Source organism: Callorhinus ursinus, unplaced genomic scaffold (genome assembly GCF_003265705.2).
Source record: "Callorhinus ursinus isolate GAN/ISIS: 27379988/994484 unplaced genomic scaffold, GSC_fseal_2.0 scaffold15, whole genome shotgun sequence".
Lineage (NCBI taxonomy): Eukaryota > Metazoa > Chordata > Mammalia > Carnivora > Otariidae > Callorhinus > Callorhinus ursinus.
In genome coordinates, this window is record NW_027397077.1 from 34974819 (window position 1) to 34989944 (window position 15126).

The window sequence follows — 15126 nt, forward strand, 5'->3', positions numbered from 1 at the left end:
ATATACCACCTCTTCTTTATCCATTCATCTGTCGAGGGACATCTTGGCTCTTTCCACAGTTTGCCTATCGTGGACATTGCTGCTATAAACATCGGGGTGCACGTACCCCTTCGGATCCCTACATTTGTATCTTTGGGGTAAATACCCAGTAGTGCAATTGCTGGATCATATGGTAGCTCAATATTTTCAACTTTTTGAGGAACCTCCATACTGTTTTCCAGAGTGGCTGCACCAGCTTGCATTCCCACCAACAGTGTAGGAGGGTTCCTCTTTCTCCGCATCCCCGCCAACATCTGTCGTTTCCTGACTTGTTAATTTTAGCCATTCTGACGGGTGTGAGGTGGTATCTCATGGAGGTTTTGATTTGGATTTCCCTGATGCCGAGCGATGTTGAGCACTTTTTCATGTGCCTGTTGGCCATTTGGATGTCTTCTTTGGAAAAATATCTGTTCATGTCTTCTGCCCATTTCTTGATTGGATTATTTGTTCTTTGGGTGTTGAGTTTGATAAGTTCTTTATAGATTTTGGATACTAGCCCTTTATCTGATATGTCATTTGCAAATATTCAGAAACTTTATTTTGATGTAGTCCCAATAGTTTATTTTTGCTTTTCTTTCCCTTGCCTTAGGAGACATATCTAAAAAAAATGTTGCCACAGCTGATGTTAGAGACATCACTGCCTATGCTCTCTTCTAGGATTTTTATGGTTTCAGGTCTCACATTTAGGTCCTTGATCCATTTTGAGTTTATTTTGTGTATAGTGTAGGAAAGTGGTCTGGTCTCATTCTTTTGCATGTAGCTGCCCAGTTTGAGAATCTGTATTTCTAAGAATATCCTACATGATTCCATCCTGCTGATCCTTCTCCCATCCTCTGAGACGTAAGAGTCTAGTTGATTGTTTCCATATGGCAATGTTGGTCCAGGTTTGCCAGCTCATCAGACCTTTTAAAGAAAAACAGTAATTCTGTTTTATCTGAAATACCCTGATTGTTCATGGTAGTAACTAATGTTTGCAAAAGATACTTACAAAAATAGGAAATCCCTCTTTGACTACTTCATGGAATTAAGTACATGAACTATTCTGATTCCAAATGCTAAGATATCACCCCTGCTGATTTCACCGTACTTTGGATTTTGCATTTCATAGGTTTGCCCTTGTCGATGTATGGTTTGCATTGCTCAAAATAGATTTTGAGCTTCTTAGGATCATGCATGGGATCTTCTTATTTTTCCATCCGCTAAAATATGTGGCAGAATGTCTCACACCCAGTGGGAAGTCAATAGATATTAGTAAACCAACTAATGGAGATAAATGGTATATTTCATAAAGCTGGAATGGATTTTCATATATTATCAGTAGGAGTTTTATTTTGGAGCAGACAAGCAGAAAGCATTGCTTAATTTTATTAATCACCCTCATTTATTAGAAAACATATTAATAGCTTCAGAAAGTCTTGGTTGGCAAGGGAAAAAGTTTAGTATACCGAGGTGGTTATGATGGCATTTGACTCGGCTGTGGGGGAGGGGGGCGGTGCTGTCTTTATGAAAACAGATGTCATAAAAAAAAAAGCACAAACTTAGTAAAAGGCCCAATATTCTTAATGATTTATGAGCCAATGCTGAAGGACAAAAGTGCAGATTTTCTTATAAAACCTAGTGGTATTGTAGATGACACAGTGGAGCAGAATTCATGGAGGCAAACACATTTTTTTTTTTTTTTAGATTTTATTTATTTATTTGACACACACAGAGAAGGAGAGCGTGAGAGCGGGAACACAAGCAGGGGGAGTGGGAGAGGGAGAAGCATGCTTCCCGCCGAGCAGGGAGCCCGATGCGGGGCTAGATCCCAGGACCCTGGGACCATGACCTGAGCCGAAGGCAGACACTTAACAACTGAGCCACCCAGGCACCGCACATCTTTTTCTGAAGATTTTATTTATTTGGCAGAGAGAGAGAGCACAAGCAGGGGTAGTGGCAGGCAGAGGGAGAGGGAGAAACAGACTTCCCGCTGAGCAGAGAGCTGAAGGCAAGGCTCAATCCCAGGACCGCAGGACTATGACCTGAGTCAAAGGCAGATGCTTAACCAACTGAGTCACTGAAGCGCCCCTAGGCAAACACATCTTACTTCAGGATTCTAAATATCTTTGGAGAGGTCCCTTTGGGTAGATGTCATTATGAATTTGTCATACGCTGAAGGACTAGATCACTTCTTTCTCCTTCCCTTCCTTCCTCTTTCCCTTCCTTCCTCCCTCCCTCCCTTTCTTTCTTTCAGAGAACATGGTGGGGGGGTTGAGCAAAGGGAGAAGGAGAAGCAGACTCCCCATTGAGCCTGGAACCTGACACAGGGCTTGATCCCAGGACCCTGGGATCATGACCTGAGCCAAAGACAGAAGCTCAACCGACTGAGCCACCCAGGTGCCCCTGAAGAATTACTTCTGAAAACTGGCAACTCTTCACTTAAGGCACAGAACCCTTTTATACATGTATGACATTCTAGAGTTTCCTAACTGCCTTATTAGCTAAATTGACCTCCCAACAGTCTGGTAGGTTGGCGTGGAAGATAGTGCCAAGAAAATTATCCACAATTTGAAAAAAGGCCAAAGGGAGGATGTTTTTTTTTTCACTATAGCACAAACATTATCCAACAAATCCTCCAGGGAGTATCTAAGTCTACAAAGGTATAGACTGTCTATTGACCAAGCTAGGGGTCAGAAAACTTGTGTGAAGCACTAGGTACTAAATATTTTAGGCTTTGCGGAATATACACATTATACGTTGAATATTTTTCTTCTCTCCTGCTTTTTAAAAACAGGTCTTTAAAAATGCAAAAGCCATGCTTCTTTTGTGAGTTGTGGGCTGGGTTTGACCCATGGGCAGTAGTTTGTCTCTCAGACTCTTGAACTAGGCTATTTTACAACTCTGTAGGGATAGAAATTAACTTGTAAAAAATGAATAGCATTGCAAATGATTCTTGTCTGAGAGGAATGTAAATACTTCCTCTCCACAGGGATACAAATACATCTTGTCCAGGAGAGATGCAATTGATTTCCCTGTGGTAAAAAGGGAGAGCCCCAAATATTACCATTTATTGCCTTGTAGGATATTAACCAGTTTTGCGCCTACAAGCAAATTTATTTTGGCATCCCTTTGAGTGACTAAATATATTTCTGTTCCTCATACTCTCCTTTGAAGCAAGCATAGTATCTCACTGGCTGTGTCTTTAATGAATGAGTTGAATAAAAATTTTAAACATATGTTTTATAATTCACGAGTATCATATTTTTAACTGTTTGAGAGTTATCCTATGCCAGTAGTAGTCTCTTCTTTCACTTTACCAGTGATTAAGGGTTTGCCCAAGTTAAATCAGGGCCCAACTGGGACTTGAACACATCTTTGGATTCTTTGTGGAGGAAAAAGCAATCCTGCCATTTTGCCCTCACTCTAGCTCTCACCTACCTGAAAAATTTAATTTTCCTCCTGGAAAAAGAAAACATTTCTAAAAGAAAACAGTTTGTATTTCTAGAAGAGAATGGTTTGCATTTTTAAAAGGCCTTGCATCTCAAGGTAGACCATGCATCAGTAACTTTCTGACGGCAACCATGAATAATCGGGGCATCCATAAAGAACAGGACTCATGGATGGCCCATATTCCTCAAAAGCCCACTTCTGAGGTAAACCATGAGAAACAGGGAGGTCCTGTATTTTGTGATCCAAGACAAAATCTCCTGGTGACTTGCTGAAGTCATACACTATGTTGGTGGCCAAGCTGAGAATAGAACATGTATTTCCTAATTTTAAAATTTTTCCTCTACCACATACTGTTACCTGACATTTTTCTATATTGTCCATTTATAAAAATGAATTTAAAATGGGATGGGCCAAAGGGTCACATCATCTCATTTACATTTGCTACTTGATTTATTTTCATTAATATTGTGATCTTTTTTTGATTAATGTGACTAATGTTCCTCACATGGCTGGGAAATATATAAATTATGGGGTTAATTAGTGTTGATGTTTAAACTCAGAATGGGATCATATTAATCGAATGCATCTATTTGATAGGGGTTTAATTAATTAGGTTCTAAAAACCTCTTCTGATAAATTCCACTCCATGTTAATGAACCCCATGGATCACCTTATTAAGCTCTAACCATTACTTCCTTTTTCCTCTGCGCTATTAAGCCATGTTTAATTTGTTCACATAGTTCCCATGGTCAATAACAAGGCCTTTATTTTTACACCATGTAATTGGGGTTAGGAATATTCACTTTTTCTCATTCAGTGTAGTGTTTGCATGATACATGTCATGGAAGATGCTTAGCTAGCGAATTGATAAACACTAAAAGGAAAAAGATAAAATTGGCATTAATGAAGTGTGGGAGTAATGTAAAGCTAAAAATGGTATTTATGAAAGAGTTAGTAAAGCTTTAAGTTTGAAAATGTTTGCTATAAAGTAGCATAGGGATAGAAACTACAAGTTTTAAATGGCATTTATTTCTTCTGCATCCTTTTAAAAAATAAACATATTTCTGTAGTGGAGTTTAATTTACATATAGTAAAATTTGCAGATCTTAACTATAAAGTTTGATGAATTGTGAAAAATGATGTGCCCAGGTAGCTATGGCTCCCATCAGGATAGAAAACATATCCAAATGTGGCAGAATATTTGCTTGTGCCTCTTTCCAAACAATCCCCTCACCCAGAGACACCTACTTTCTGATTTTTAACACCAGAGATTAATTCTTTCTGTTCTTGAACTTCATATAAATGAAATCTTACAGAATGGACTTTATTTATTCTGACATCTTTGATTCAACGTGGTTTTGAGATTCACCTTTATTGTATCAGCTTTTTGTTGAGTAGTATTTCATTGTATGAATATTCCACAATTTGCTTATCCATCCTCCCACTGGTGGGCATTTTGATCCTCCCTGCCCAAGGTTTGATGTGTAAAATTGCTACAAGCAGTCTTTTTTAAAAAGATTTTATTTATTTATTTGACAGAGAGATAGAGGGAAAGCACAAGTAGACAGAGTGGCAGGCAGAGGGAGAGGGAGAAGAAGGCTCCCTGCTGAGCAGGGAGCCAGATGTGGGGCTCAATCCCAGGACCCTGGGATCATGACCTGAGCCGAAGGCAGCCGCTTAACCGACTGAGCCACCCAGGTGCCCCAAGCAGTCTTGTATAATAAATCTTAGGAGTGAAATTGATGGGTCAGAGGGTAGGTAACAAAAAAATTTCTCAATAATTTTCCAAAATGCTTGTATGACATTGGTATTGTCAGTTTTAAGTCGTAGCCATTCAAACGAGTGTGTAGTGGTATCTCACAATGTGTTTAACTGGTATTTTTCTGATGACTAATGATGTTGAGCACTTTTTTTGTGTGTGTGCTTATTGGCCCTTTGTACACATTCCTTTGCCATATGCTTATTCAATTTTCCTCCGCTGCCTTGTTTTTTTTTTTTAAACATTGGGTTACCTTTTTATTCTTGATTTATAGAAATTTAAATGTTCTGAGTATGAGTCTTTGCCAGAAACATGCATTACTAATATTTTCTCCCATTTTGTAGCTAACTTTTCCATTTTCTTAATGGCCTTTTTTGAAGGGCAGAAGTCTTTCATCTTGATGAAGTTGAATTTATGTATATTTTTTAATGGCACACCTTTTTGTGCCCTGTCTAAAAAAATCTTTATCTACATCAAAGTCGTGCATATATTCTCCTATGTTTCCCCCTACAAGTGTTTTAATTCTAACTTTTATATTTAGGTCTATCACCAGTTATATTTTGTGTATGATATGAGACAGAGGTCAAGATTAATTTTTTTCATGTAGATATCCAGCTATTTGAATACCATTTATTTGAAACACTTTCCTTTTGTACTGCGTTCCCCTGGTGACTTTGTTGAAAATCAATGGACTGTAGAAGTGTAACTCTATTTATGAATTCTATATTCTGTTTTATTAATCCATTTGGTTATCTTTAAGTTCGTACTATACATTTTTGATTACTGTGAATTCACAGTTTTTATTGAAATTAAGAATGCAAGTCCTTCAACATTTTAAATTATTTTTCAAGACAGTTTTGGATATTCTAGGTCCTTCTATATACATTTTAGACTTAGCTTGTCAATTTGTACAAAATCTTTTTGGAAATTTTGTAAGATGTCCGTCAGTGTAGGTAAATTTGGGGAGAATTGACATCTTATAAATATTTCCAATCCATGAATATGGTATGTATCTCAATTAATTGGGGTATTCTTTAATTTCTCTCAGCAGTGCATTGCAGTTTTCAGTATAGACATCTTGATAATCTTTTTTTGATAAATCAACTTTTGATAAATTTATATTTTATATGTGCTATTTCTTGGACCAGTTTTGGAACTATGTTAGGTAGCAGGTATAATCTTTGGTTTACTCCACTCAAGATTCAGATTCCATGGAGGAATTTATGATTCCTGGCTTAGGTAATGTGCCCACTCATTTTTCAGAAATGGGTGGTTTGGGCTCTTCACTGCCAATCTTTGCAAGACTGTATCTAGAAGCGAATGGAAGAGTGCAAGAGTCACAGAGTACAATAGGGTCTCTCTTACCCAGAGAATGAAGAGTATATCTTGGGAGGCAAACATGATAAATATCTACTACTGGTTACTGTGCTAAAAACTTTACATGATCTCATTTAATCCTTACATTATCCATATGAGGTGTATAATATTTCTATTTTACTGATAGTGGCACATTTTTGAGCATTTATAAACTTTGCCTAAGATGTTTTCATGCTGTGCTAGTAGGAATCATTTGCATGTAACAATTTAATGTGTCCAATATAAATTGTTCTTTTTTGTTCATTAAAGCTGGTACTAATTTAGGTACTGCTGTGAAGAGATTTTCAGAGTAAAGTTACTAATCATCTCCTTTTAAGATAGGGAGATTATTCTGGATTATCTGGATGGACCCATTTACATCACAGGAGCCCATAAAAATAGAAGAGGAAGTAAGAAAATGTGGTGGAAAAGGAAGGCAAAGAGAAATGTTCTAGAAAGGGAGGTCAGAGAAATTTGAAGTGTGAGAGGAACTTGGACCCGCCACTGCTGGTTTTTCAGATGGAGGAAGAGAGCCTTGAGCCCTGGAAAGCCAGCTCCTTTGGGAGCTAATGACCTCTGGCTGACAACCAGCAGGGAAAAAAGGATCTCAGTCCTTCAGCCACATGGAACTTAATCCTGCCAACAACCTGAGTGAGCTTAGACACAGTTCTAGCCCCAGAGCCTCCAAAAAGGAATGCAACCCTGCTATACCTTGATTTCGACCTTGTGAAACCTGGAGCAGAGAACAAGCCTAGCCACGCTATATCTAGATTTCTGACCTACAGAACTGTGAGGTAATTAATGGTTACTAAAACTGTCGTAATCTGTTATGGCAGCAATAGAAAACTAATATATCAGGGCTACATATTCATACATCAGCAATGGCCAAGAAGAAATATAAATGGGTACATGTATATTTCTTGAGCTGGGTAAGGAATGATGAATGGTAAGTGACCCTTTGCCTCAGTGTCTGGGGCGTTGAGAGGGAATAGTGGGACTGTGGTCAACTGAAGGGTTCTGTCTAAAAGGGACATTCACTGCTACACTCCCACATACACTAAGAAGGTGAGCCCTATGTTGCAAAATATGTTTATTCACTATAAGCCAGAAATTCAGATTTTAATGTGAAATTTTCTATTTTAGACAATTGACAACTAATACAGTTTATAAATAGAGACAGAATATGTCTGGGAAATAGCTGTAACCTGAGGGATATCAGACTTGACTTTTTGACGAGATACCCTACACTTATTTGATCTTGCCAACAGGGAGAAGTGTAATGTAAGGTTTATAATTAAAAAAAAAAAACAACCAAAGTTCTGAGTTATTACTGAATCATTATTTAAGTGTTGCATTCCATCTCTAAGATGGAAATAATGATTCCAATTTCATAAGGATGTGAGGATTCACAGAGAAACGGCACATAACGCCCTGCACGTGTATGTATGTATGTATGTGCGTCAGTGTGTGTTACCCATCATTGTATTTTATCGGTACAGGGGTGAATGTAGGTTGGAATTGGCTATCACATTCACAAGATGCAATAGGACTAAATCACATGCTACCTTTTCTCTGCTGTATAAAGGACAGGAAATGCAGGCTCCACAGCATCTTTGTCTCTTCAGGAGACCCAGCAGCTACCCAAGGACACAGTTTCCTCTGTTCTCTCACCCACAAGGTGTGTAGGTATATCCAGAGTAGGTCACTTTGACAAAGAGCACCTGAAGCCTCAGTTTGCCACAGTTTTTTGCACACTTTTTACACAGTTTTTACATAAGTGCATGGTCTGCATGTCAACTCACAGCTCCATGCACCAGGATTTGTAGCCAAGAAAGCCAACATAATATTCCACAGACATTTGTCTCAACTGTAAGATAGTTTCTTTTTTGTTTTTTTCTTTAAATTTTTTTATTGTTATGTTAATCACCATACATTAGTTTTTGATGTAGTGTTCCATGATTCATTGTTTGTGTATAACACCCAGTGCTCCATGCAAATGTGCCCTCTTTAATACCCATCACCAGGCTAAGCCATCCCCCCTCCCCTCTAGAACCCTCAGTTTGTTTTTCAGAGTCCATTATCTCTCATGGTTTGTCTCCCCCTCCGATTCCCCCCTCTTCATTCTTTCCCTCCTGCTATCTTCTTCTTCTTTTTTTTCTTAACATATATTGCATTATTTGTTTCAGAAGTACAGATCTGTGATTCAACAGTCTTGCACAATTCACAGCACTCACCACAGCACATACCCTCCCCAATGTCTGTCACCCAGCCACCCCATCCCTCCCACCCCACCCCCACTCCAGCAACCCTCAATTTGTTTCCTGAGATTAAGAATTCCTATATCAGTGAAGTCATATGATACATGTCTTTCTCTGATTGACTTATTTCGCTCAGTATAACACCCTCCAGTTCCATCCACATCATTGCAAATGGCAAAATCTCATTCCTTTTGATGGCTGCATAATATTCCATTGTATATATATATACCACCTCTTCTTTATCCATTCATCTGTCGATGGACATCTAGGCTCTTTCCATAGTTTGGCTATTGTGGACATTGCTGCTATACACATCGGGGTGCACGTAACCCTTTGGATCCCTACATTTGTATCTTTGGGGTAAATACGCAGTAGTGCAATTGCTGGATTGTATGGTAGCTCAATATTTTCACTGTTTGAGGAACCTCCATACTATTTTCCAGAGTGGTTGCACCAGCTTGCATTCCCAACAACAGTGTAGGAGTGTTCCCCTTTCTCCACATCCCCACCAATATCTGTCGTTTCCTGACTTGTTAATTTTAGCCATTCTGACGGGTGTGAGGTGGTATCTCATGGAGGTTTTGATTTGGATTTCCCTGATGCCGAGCGATGTTGAGCACTTTTTCATGTGTCTGTTGGCTATTTGGATGTCTTCTTTGGAAAAATGTCTGTTCATGTCTTCTGCCCATTTCCTGATTGGATTATTTGTTCCTTGGGTGTTGAGTTTGATAAATTCTTTATAGATTTTGGATACTAGCCCTTTATCTGATATGTCATTTGCAAATATCTTCTCCCATTCTGTCGGTTGTCTTTTGGTTTTGTGGACTGTTTCTTTGCTGTGCAAAAGCTATTTATCTTGATGAAGTCCCAATAGTTCATTTTTGCCCTGGCTTCCCCTGCCTTTGGCGATGTTTCTAGGAACAAGTTGCTGCGGCTGAGGTCGAAGAGGTTGCTGCTTGTGTTCTCCTTTAGGATTTTGATGGACTCCTGTCTCACACTGAGGTCTTTCAAACATTTTGAGTCTATTTTTGTGTGTGGTGTAAGGAAATGGTCCAGTTTCATTCTTCTGCATGTGGCTGTCCAATTTTCCCAGCACCATTTGTTGAAGAGACTGTCTTTTTTCCATTGGACATTCTTTCCTGCTTTGTCAAAGATTAGTTGACCATAGAGTTGAGGGTCCATTTCTGGGCTCTCGATTCTGTTCCATTGATCTATGCGTCTGTTTTTGTGCCAGTACCATACTGTCTTGATGATGACAGCTTTGTAATAGAGCTGGAAGTCCGGAATTGTGATGCCGCCAGCTTTGCTTTTCTTTTTCAATATTTCTCTGGCTATCCGGGGTCTTTTCTGGTTCCATACAAATTGTAGGATTATTTGTTCCATTTCTTTGAAAAAAGTGGATGGTATTTTGATGGGGATTGCCTTGAATGTGTAGATTGCTCTAGGTAGCATTGACATCTTCACAATATTTGTTCTTCCAATCCATGAGCATGGAACATTTTTCCATTTCTTTGTGTCTTCCTCAATTTCTTTTATGAGTATTTTATAGTTTCTGGAGTACAGATCCTTTGCCTCTTTGGTTAGATTTATTCCTAGGTATCTTATGGTTTTGGGTGCAATTGTAATTGGGATCGACTCCTTAATTTCTCTCTCTTCTGTCTTGTTGGTGTATAGGAATGCCACTGATTTCTGTGCGTTGATTTTATATCCTGCCACTTTTCTGAATTCCTGTATGAGTTCTAGCAGTTTTGGGGTGGAGTCTTTTGGGTTTTCCACATAAAGTATCATATCATCTGCAAAGAGTGAGAGTTTCGATTCTTCTTTGTTGATTTGGATGCCTTTGATTTCTTTTTGTTGTCTGATTGCTGTGGCTAGGACTTCTAATACTATGTTGAATAGCAGTGGTGATAGTGGACATCCCTGCCGCGTTCCTGACCTTAGGGGAAAAGCTCTCAGCTTTTCCCCATTGAGAATGATATTCGCTGTAGGTTTTTCATAGATGGCTTTTATGATATTGAGGTATGTAGCCTCTATCCCTATCCTCTGAAGAGTTTTGATCAAGAAAGGCTGCTGTACTTTGTCCAATGCTTTTTCTGCATCTATTGAGAGGATCATATGATTCTTGTTCTTTCTTTTGTTAATGTATTGTATCACGTTGATTGATTTGCGGATGATGAACCAGCCTTGCAGCCCAGGGATAAATCCCACTTGGTCGTGGTGAATAATCCTTTTAATGTACTGTTGGGTCCTATTGGCTAGTATTTTGGTGAGAATTTCTGCAACCATGTTCATCAAGGATATTGGTCTGTAATTCTCCTTTTTGATGGGGTCTTTGTCTGGTTTTGGGATCAAGGTAATGGTGGCCTCATAAAATGAGTTTGGAAGTTTTCCTTCCATTTCTATTTTTTGGAACAGTTTCAGGAGAATAGGTGTTAATTCTTCTTTAAATGTTTGGTAGAATTGCCCTGGGAAGCCATCTGGCCCTGGGCTTTTGTTTGTTGGGAGATTTTTGATGACTGCTTCAATTTCCTTAGTGGTTATAGGTCTGTTCAGGTTTTCTATTTCTTCCTAGTTCAGTTTTGGTAGATGATACATCCCTAGGAATGCATCCATTTCTTCCAGATTATCTAATTTGCTGGCATAGAGTTGCTCATAATATATTCTTAAAATTGTTTGTATTTCTTTGGTGTTGGTCGTGATCTCTCCTCTTTCATTCATGATTTTGTTGATTTGGGTCATTTCTCATTTCTTTTTGATAAGTCTCGCCAGGGGCTTATCAATCTTGTTAATTCTTTCAAAGAACCAGCTCCTAGTTTCGTTGATCTGTTCTACTGTTCTTTTGGTTTCTATTTCACTGATTTCTGCTCAGATCTTTATTATTTCTCTTCTCCTGCTGGGTTTAGGCTTTATTTGCGGTTTTTTCTCTAGCTCCTTTAGGTGTAGGATTAGGTTGTGTATTTGAGACCTTTCTCGTTTCTTGAGAAAGGCTTGAATGGCTATATACTTTCCTCTTAGGACTGCCTTTGCTGCATCCCAACAATTTTGAACAGTTGTGTTTCATTTTCATTGGTTTCCATGAATTTTTTTAATTCTTCTTTAATTTCCTGGTTGACCCATTCATTCTTTAGTAGGATGCTCTTTAGCCTCCGTGTATTTGAGTTCTTTCCGACTTTCCTCTTGTGATTGAGTTCTAGTTTCAAAGCACTGTGGTCTGAAAATATGCAGGGAATAATCCCAATCCTTTGGTACTGGTTGAGACCTGATTTGTGACCTAGGATGTGATCTATTCTGGAGAATGTTCCATGGGCACTAGAGAAGAATGTGTGTTCCGTTGCTTTGGGAGGGAATGTTCTGAATATGTCTGTGAAGTCCATTTGGTCCAGTGTGTCATTTAAAGTCTTTATTTCCTCGTTGATCTTTTGCTTAGATGATCTGTCCATTTCAGTGAGGGGGGTGTTAAAGTCCCCCACTATTATAGTATTGTTGTTGATGTTTTTCTTTGCTTTTGTTATTAATTGCCTTATATAATTGCTGCCCCCATGTTAGGGGCATAGATAATTACAATTGTTAGATCTTCTTGTTGGATAGACCCTTTAAGTAGGATATAGTGTCCTTCCTCATCTCTTATTACAGTCTTTGGTTTAAAAAATCTAATTTGTCTGATATAAGGACTGCCACCCCAGCTTTCTTTTGGTGTCCATTAGCATGGTAAATGGTTTCCCACCCCCTCACTTTCAATGTGGGGGTGTCTTTGGGTCTAAAATGAGTCTCTTGCAGACAGCATATCGATGGGTCTTGTTTTTTAATCCAATCTGATAGCCTGTGTCTTTTGATTGGGGCATTGAGCCCATTTCCATTCAGGGGAACTATTGAAAGGTATGAATTTAGTACCATTGTATTGCCTGTAAGGTGACTGTTACTGTATATTGTCTGTGTTCCTTTCTGGTCTATGTTACTTTTAGGCTCTCTCTTTGCTTAGAGGACCCCTTTCAATATTTCTTGTAGGGCTGGTTTTGTGTTTGCAAATTCCTTTAGTTTTTGTTTGTCCTGGAAGCTTTTTGTCTCTCCTTCTATTTTCAATGACAGCCTAGATGGATATAGTATTCTTGGCTGCATATTTTTCTCGTTTAGTGCTCTGAATATATCATGCCAGTCCTTTCTGGCCCGCCAGGTCTCTGCATAGGTCTGTTGCCAATCTAATGTTTCTACCAATGTAGGTTACATATCTCTTGTCCCGATCTGCTGTCAGAATTTTCTCTTTGTCTCTGAGACTTGTAAGTTTTACTATTAGATGTCGGGGTGTTGACCTATTTTTAGTGATTTTGAGAGGGGTTCTCTGTGCCTCCTGGATTTTGATGCCTGTTTCCTTCCCCACATTAGGGAAGTTCTCTGCTATAATTCACTCCAATATATCTTCTGCCCTTCTCTCTCTTTCTTCTTCTTCTGGGATCCCAATTATTCTAATGTTGTTTTGTCTTATGGTATTGCTTATCTCTCAAATTCTGCCCTCGTGATCCAGTAGTCGTTTATCTCTTTTTCTCAGCTTCTTTATTTTCCACCATTTGGTCTTCTATATCACTGATTCTCTCTTCTGCCTCATTTATCCTAGCAGTTAGTGCCCCCATTTTTGATTGATTTTGATTTTAATAGCCTTTTTGATTTCAACTTGGTTAGATTGTAGTTCTTTTATTTCTTCAGAAAGGGTTTCTCTAATAACTTCCATGCTTTTTTTCAAGCCCAGCTAGTATTTTTAAAATCATGATTCTGAACTCTAGGTCTGAAATCGTACTAATGTCCGTATTGAGTAGGTCCCTGGCAGACTGTACTATCTCTTGTTCTTTTTGTTGAGGTGATTTTTTCCATCTTGTCATTTTGTCCAGAGGAGAATAGATGAATGAGAGAACAAAATGCTAACAGGGTAACAACGTCCCCAGAAAATATACTGTAAACAAATCAGAAAAGACCTGAAACCGGGGGAAAAGAAAGGGAAAGAAAGAAAAAAGAAAAAGAAAAAAAAAGAAGAAGAAAAAGATAATAACAAACAAAAACAGAACAAAACAATAAAAACAGAATACGATCAAATATGATGAGGCTGTTGCATAGATCAGTGCCACACACTAGATTTTGGGTGTATTTTGGTCTGTTAGAAGAAAGTGCCTCCCAAAATTTTATTTTATTTTATTTTATTTTATTTTTTTAAAGATTTATTTATTTATTTTGAGAGAGTGAGAATGAGAGAGAGAGAGAGAGAGAGAGTACATGAGAGGGGGGAGGGTTAGAGGGAGAAGCAGGCTCCTTGCTGAGCAGGGAGCCCGATGCGGGACTCGATCCCGGGACTCCAGGATCATGACCTGAGCCAAAGGCAGTCGCCTAACCAACTGAGCCACCCAGGCGCCCCCCAAATTTTAAAGAAAGAAAAACTTATATATGTATAAAAATAAGGGTTCATATGATGAAGGGATGTAGTATGACTGTAAAGATGAAAAGTATAAAAATTTTATAAAAGGAATTGATAAGTTTTTTGAAAAAAGAAACAAGAGGATAAAAAAAAGAAAATAAAAGGGAGAGAATGTGATCAGGCAGGAGACTAGAACAAAGCCATACACTAGAGATTTAGGGTATATTTTAATCTGTTAGAAGAAACTGTGTCTCAAAATTTTAAAGAGAAAACATATATATATGCCAAAAATAAGGGTACCTATTATGAAGGGATAGAATATGATTCTAAAATGAAAAATAAAAATGTTTTTTAAAAAAGGGATTTATAAGATACTGGTTGAAAAATGGAAAAAGAAAAATTCAGAAAAAAAACAGTTAAAAAAATTAACTTTGAAAGACTAAAGAATCATGGTAAAAAAGCCATGAATTCTATATGCAGTATTCCCCTAGCGCTGGAGTTCTCCCGTTCTCCTTGATCGGTAAACTTGGTCTTGGCTTGCTGGCTGTTTGTGCTGATCTTCTGGGGGAGGGGCCTGTTGCCGTGGTTCCCAAATGTCTTTGCTGGAGGCAGAATTGCCCCGCCCTTGCTGGGTCTGGGCTAAGTAATCTGCTCGGGTTTGCTCTTGGAAGCCTTTGTTCTCTGCAAGCTCTCAGTACAGCTTTGGAGGACGAGAGTGAAAATGGCGGCCTCCCAATCTCCTCTTGGAGGAGCCAAGAACTCGGGACCCCGCTCCTCAGTGCTCCCCCAGAGAAAAGCAGTCAGTCACTCCTGTCTCCCCGGTCTCCGGCCGCACTCTGTGCTCACCAGGCCTGTGACCGAGCGTTTCTATCTTTGGCACCCGACTC